This window comes from Cupressus sempervirens, chromosome 8 (assembly GCF_028749045.1).
Source record: "Cupressus sempervirens isolate cs-2001-9-10 chromosome 8, ASM2874904v1, whole genome shotgun sequence".
Classification (NCBI taxonomy): domain Eukaryota; kingdom Viridiplantae; phylum Streptophyta; class Pinopsida; order Cupressales; family Cupressaceae; genus Cupressus; species Cupressus sempervirens.
Window position 1 is genome coordinate 839,906,270 of NC_143125.1, and position 7,348 is coordinate 839,913,617.

Below are 7,348 nucleotides of genomic sequence, written 5' to 3' on the forward strand. Positions count from 1 at the left end.
CCTCTGGTTCCTACTAGTACCCACATCTTCATTTTTCTTTTGGGTTTCATTGCAGCCTCTAGATGATCTACCACTTCCCCTTCCTCCTTGACCACGCCCTCTTTGTCTTCCTTCAAACCTTTTATTTAGCTTCTCTTCAACTCGTAGGGAGAACTGGTATGCCTCTTCAACTTGGGCATTCTTACCAGACTTAATTCCTCCTGGATGCTAGGTCGCAACCCACTGATATAATGAGCAACCTTCTCCTTATTTGCTTCTGCATGCCCTGCTCTAATCAAGAGTCGGTAAAATTCCTCTGTATATTCTTGGACTGATCTTCTTGCTTGCTTTAGCCCATGCATCTTCTTAAACAAATCAAGCTCGTAGTCCACAAGAATGAACTACTTCTTCAATTTGTCCACCATGCGATCCCATCTTGTGATCTTCTCCTTTCCTCTTCTATTTCTTTCCAATTGAACCTCTTGCCACCAGATTTTGGCATGGCCTTTCAATTTGGCCTTTGCAAACTTAACCCTATCTGGGTCCTTGATATCCTCATACTCAAAGTATTCTTCCAGTTCATTGATCCAATCGATCAACTCATCTGGTTTCAAATTTCCTGAAAATACACCCACTTCAATTGTGGGTCTTTTCCCAAACTTAGTAATGGCCCTAAAAAGCCGTTCCTCTACATGATTCAGAACTTCCCCATCAAATTCCCCTTCTGGTCCAATTACTTCTTCTTCATTGTCATCCTCATTGTTGTCACCTGCGACAACATTTGCTCCTCTACGGAGCTCCTCTTGCAATGCCTGTACCTACCTTTGGAGGGCTCTAACCTCCTCAGGATTAATAGCTCTGGCCCTTCCACCACGCTCTCTTTGTAGAGACATCTTCTTAACTCAAACCCACAACCACACAGTCCTGGTGCAAACTGCCTCACAGTCGGCGCTCTGTTTACACACTCAGGAAAACTCGCTCTAATACCACTTGATGGGGACATAACCCAAGAACAGAATGGACACAACAAAAAAAGGAAAATTATATTAACTGAGAAAATAAGCTAGTACAAACAGTACAGGAAAATAAATTTCAAAACATGCCATAAGGGCTTACAATAGCATAAATCTGGAGATAATTTCTCCTTTCAGTACCTCCTCTCAAACTCCATTCCGAATTGCCTTTTACAATGCCAGAAATCTCCTTAAATAGACCCCGGAGGGTTAAGGACTAGGAGTACATTCTAGAAAGTGCTAGTAGGCATCCACCGACCAAATAGAAGGTTCCAAAAGTTGCGTTAGAAGTCGGTTCAAATCTAGAAGAATCCAGAAACGGTACTCGAACTTCGGGGAGGCATAACTTTTGAACCGTAGCTCCGATTGATGAACCGTTTACATTTTCAGAAAGCTCTTGAAGCACTCTATAGCCATATGGACAAGCTTTTCTCGTCCCCCATTTTTCAACCCTTTTTGAGGTCATTTAATGCCCCTAACCTGACTTTGAAGCATTCTTAGGAAGTCTCCAAAACTCGAAAAACTATAATAACTTTCAAACCGTAGGGCCTTTTGACCTGATTCTTTTTCTGGAATGCTCTAAATCACATTTACATTCATCTGGCCAATTCACACCTTCTAGGTCACCAAAATGATGGCCAAATTGCATGCTCCTATTTTTTTGGGATTTTCTAGCACACTGATAGTTGAACTGTGAGAGTTGGAACCTTTATTTGACCCAAATGGGTATCCAAAAATGTAAAGACATGAAACAAAAACTAAGTCTAAGTACATTTTTTTTTGGGTGACACAAGATTGCCCTTATACCTCTGGATGCTCCTGCATCACATACCTCACGAATATGTTCTCCTAAACATAGTTTACGGTGATTTCTCTTTCAAAACCCCCATTTTCCCCATTTTACTGTTCATTTTTACGATGAGTGAATTCAATTTAAACATTGGAGGGAACTTGCTAGATTGGTAAGCGTGTCGCATCATTTTCCATCATTCTCCTCCAGATTCTTGTCGTTGCGCTATTTTGGTTATGTTTATATGTTATTATTTGAATGGTTTTGATGTTTTCAAAGCATATTTTCATGTTAATTTAATGTTTTTATTGTTTATTTATGTTACTTAATTCTATTAATTTAACGTTTATATTTTTTTTGTATATGTTAGTTATATATTAGAAAAATATTAATTTAGCATTAGAAAACAAATTTAGAAAAAAATTAGTGTTAGATTAGATAAATATTAGAAAAACAATAATTTAGAATATTAAAAAAATATTAGAAAATATTTTTAAAATGTTAATCTAGAATATCAAAACATTAGAAAAAACATTTAAAAAAATATTACATAAAAAACATTAGAAAAACATTACATTTAAATATTAGAAAAATATTAGAAAATATATTTAAAAATATTAGTTTGGAAAATATTAGAAAAATATGAGAAAATATTAGAAAAAACATTAGAAAAATATTAGAAAAAACATTAGAAAATATTAGAAAATATTTTTAAAAATGTTAGTCTTGAAAATTAGAAAATATTATAAAAATATTATAAAATATCAAAAAAAAATAGTGTAGAATTATTAGAAAAGCATTACTAAGTGAAATATTAAAAAAACAATAGTGTACTAGTAACAGAGTATTAGAAAATAAAATTTTGAAAAATATTAGTTTTATTAGAAAAACATTAGTTTAATTAGAAACAATTTTTTTAGAAAAATATTAATTTTATTATAAAAACATTAGTTTTTATTAGAAAAAATTAGAAAAAAATATTACATTTAAATATTAGAAAAACATTAGAAAATATATTTAAAAATATTAGTTTGAGAATTATTAGAAAACTATGAGAAAATATTATGAAAAACATTAGAAAATATTAGAAAATATTTTTTAAAATATTAGTCTTGAAAATTAGAAAATATTAGAAAAATATTATGAAAATATTAAAAAAACAGTAGTGTAGAATTATTAGGAAAACATTAGTAAATGAAATATTAAAAAAAGGTTAATCTACAATATTAGAAAAATAAATTAGTATTATAACATTAGGAAATATTAGTATTTAACATTAAAGAAAATAAATTAGTATATAACATTAGACAATATTAGAAAAAACATTTTATATTAGAAAAATATTTAAACATATTTGAATTTTTTTAATAAAATATTAGAAAAACATTAAACTTGAAATATTAGAAAAAACAAAAAAAAATTTAGTATAGAAAATTAAAAAATATTCTAATGAGCTATCTCCAACCCTTTAACACTAATCATAACCCTAGAACCCTTATTCAAACTCTAACCCTAATTTCTAACCCTAACTCAAACTCTAACCCTAGAACTTGAAAACTCTTTAACCCTAATCTAACCCTAGAGTCTCGTAACTAAAATGAGCTAATGTAACCCTAATCTAATCCTAACTAAAAATTGAAACCCTTAGATCTAACTCAAACCCTAGAATCTAAATCAAACCCTAATCTAGTTCTAAAAACCCTAATCTAATCGTAAGTCTAGAAATCAAACCACGTAACCAAAACCTAATCTAACTCAAACCCTTTAATCTTTAAGTAAAACCCTATATCTAAATCGAACCCTAGAATCTAACTCAAACCCTAATCTAAGGTAACCCTAGAAATCAAACCCTAACCAAACCTTAACTCAAATCGTAATCTAATCGTAATTGAAAATTGAAACCCTTTAATCTAATCAGGTAAATGAAAACTCAAACCCTAATCTAATTCAAACCTAGGTAATCTAAATGAAATCTTAGAATCAAACCCTACTCTAACACAAACCCTAGAATCTAACCGTAACCCTATAAATCAAACCCTAACCAAACCCTAATCTAAATCAAACCCTAATCACATGTATGTACCCTAATGTTTAACTCAAACCCTAATCTAGAAATCAAGCCATGTAATCAAAACTTAATCTAATTTCTTAACTGAAAACTCAAATACCTAATATTTACTCAAACCTTAATTTCTTTAAATTAAACCCTAGAATCATGAACCCTAATCTAATCATAACCCTAGAAATCAAACCCTAACCAAACCCTAATATTTAACTCAAACCCTTTAAATCAAACCCTAACTCAAACCAAGTAATGTAAAACCGTAACCCCAACCAAACCCTAAGTTAATCTAGAACTCAAACCCTAATCTAAATCATTTGAACCCTAATCAAATCCTAATCTTTAACCCAAATCCTAATCTTAATCATAACCCTAATCTAACTAGAGATAACCCTAACCTAACCATAACCATAATGAAATGTCCCTTTACTGATTTTGTATGATATTTCAAGCCTCAAATTAGATCTTTAAAATCAAACATCCAATATTACAAAGATCCACCCATTTCTCAATAAAATCCAAATCGGGTATGTCCAAAATAGTGCCAAAAACTTCACAACTTCACAAATTATTAATAAGTCTGAAAATGGACATTTTTACAAAAATTTCAGCAGCATAACAGCCTACAAAATGACATTTCCAGATCTATATAGCCTTTACACAACAGTTCACAAATGTAGGACAAAAACTATGCTCTTCGGGCTCCCGAAATTAATACAAAAATGCCCGAAAACACCACAAAAACACTAATAATTTATCTCAGAAGTTTAATCACATCCCAATACATATATTCAAGTCTATTTTAACATCTTAAAGTCTGAAATACAATAGCAACCCAAACTGATATGAAATACTCAACTGAAAACACCAAACTCATACAAAAAACACACCCACAAACCCACAAATCTGCACTGTTCAGCACAAAGGCAAACTCTGTATGAGCATGCACATGGAATGTCTTCAAACTCCCATCCGTAGCCTTCCTAGAAACCTGCAAACTCCCATTCTTGGGTCTCCTTCTCCACAGGTTTGGCAGCCTCTGAAGAACAACAAAGAAATGAGCAAAAATCAAGTTCTGGAATTTGCCCAAAATGCCTCCAAACCCCTTAAAAGAGGGCATAACCGTAACTCACGTCCAAGAGAGGTTAATGAAACATATTTTAATAATAATTTTCATTTATTAGTCCAACGGTTTCCAAAGATTAACCCCCTTTTTCCAAAACTTCACTTTCTTGGGCCTGCCTGCCTTAGCAAAGATTATTATTTTTTAATTATTTGAAAAGGGGACATGACAAGTCCTCCCCTCCCAAACATTGCTTGTCCTCAAGAAATGGTTGAACAATAAACCAATCAATCCACCTAGATCCCAAATGTAGTCATGAACTATACTACTACCAATTAACACAGGCTCCTGCAATATCCTCTACAATATGACCAAGAGGAATCCATAATCAAACTAACAATTATAGCTCAACCAAACTCCAAAATCACCACTACTATAGTGAAAAACCCATGAGACACAAACTCTTAGAACATTAGAACCCAAGTAAAGTGGAGAAATCAAACTACCAACACAGTAAATACCATCAACGCATCCCACTGGCCTATACAGAATGTACAATCTAACTCTACAACAATGGTGAATGCTCTCGAATGAAACTGTACCAAGTATGGAGAATCCACACACTGTACAACTCCTGCAGTCAACACAACTCTGCAAATCACCAGCCACTATCTCATAACCATAGCTCCCATGCACCCCTGATGGTAAAAAACCATCACAAGATAAACAACAAGAAATGGAACCCAAACCAAATTTTCCTGGGCCATCAACTCCTCAACACAAGGATCAAATGATAACTGATGTACATACCCTGCAATATAATGTTGATAAAGAAAACCAACCTTAGTCAACAAGTAACCATGAACAAGTGATACAACCCACTGTGATTGATCACCAACTAAGTTAGGAGATGTCATAGCCAAAGGAGTAGAATCAATAACAACACCCGCTGAAGCATCACTCCAAAACTCCTGCTCTAAGTCATGTATTATCAAGCTATCAACTGCAGAACCTATCACCATGTTGTGCCCATCACAACTCTCATCCCGAGGCATCAAACTATCCCATAACTGATGATAACCACTAGGAACCAAAGTACATCTCTATATCATCATCTCATCAACATGGTCATCAAAGGTAAATTGATGAGCATACCTCACAATGTAATGCTAATAGAATGCGCCAATCTTAGTCAGTAGCTCAGACTGCAATTGATCACTAACCAAGTTGGAACTAACTACTACCTCTAAAGATATCACCAAGGGAGTAGTATTACTAGCAGGAACCATGCCAACTATCGGCTCACCAACATCACACATAGTCTTTGATACATCATCTCTAGTCTTCGTGCCATTAGTGCTAGAGGTCACCACCATGTCAGGCATACCACAAAAATCTGCTATAGCACCCAACTCAACTGAACCTGACTCTAGTGGGAATGAACCTGATATGCCAATGTTAGTATCAAGGATGGATACATCCCCATCTCCATTGTCTCTGACAATCTCGGCCATGGACATCCTCAGATCACCAAACACCACATCTTGTGACTGTATAGAATAAGGTAAAGACTGTAGTCGCTCTAACTCCATGGTCACCTTAGCCAAATGAAACTGTGACTCCTTGAAAGCCAACTGTGTACTCTCAAGAATCTCAGAAGTCACCTCAAGCTGCTCAGTAATCTCACTCACCTCATCTTCCTTGGCCAACAATGCATCATATGTTGTACTGCCCCACTCCATAACATAATCTCTGTCGGCTACCAACTACATATAATTTTGTCTCAAAATCCGAATAGCCTCCCATAAAGAGTGGATCTCTGTCAAGGAAAGATAACTGCCTTCCTGCTCATCACTTGTAGGAGAACCCCATCCATAAACTGCTAACAACTGATGAGCAACATCAAAATGCTGGCAAATGATAGCAATGTGTCGGTCACTAACTCTCAACTGATTAGACACATGATGGCACTGGCTTGACTGTCTCCTACAAACCTCCTTTGATGCACTGTCTAAATGAGTATCCTCAAAGTTACTAGTCTCTAGAGTATTACCATACATATCCTGTGAATCAAATCTAAAGCTCATATCAACATACGGAGTATCAAAAACATTAGCATTTCTATCCAACTCCTCTATACCCAAGGAAACTAAGTCTTCAAAACTGCCCACTGCATCCTCTTGGATGTCATCAATGCCAATATGATCCTGGGACTCATCTATACACACTACCAAATATGAAATATCATCAACACATTCCAGCAAGTATGGTCGACTAAATATATGAACAAAGCCCAACATCGGTGTATAAAAACTAATACCAACATCGGACAAGATAATGGCACAAGAAAAGACAACACCGTGTAATCTGCTAATCAAATCCATGATAGCACCCAAACAAACACTGCTACCAAAAAGTGTTAAAGATCTCTAGTCAATTGA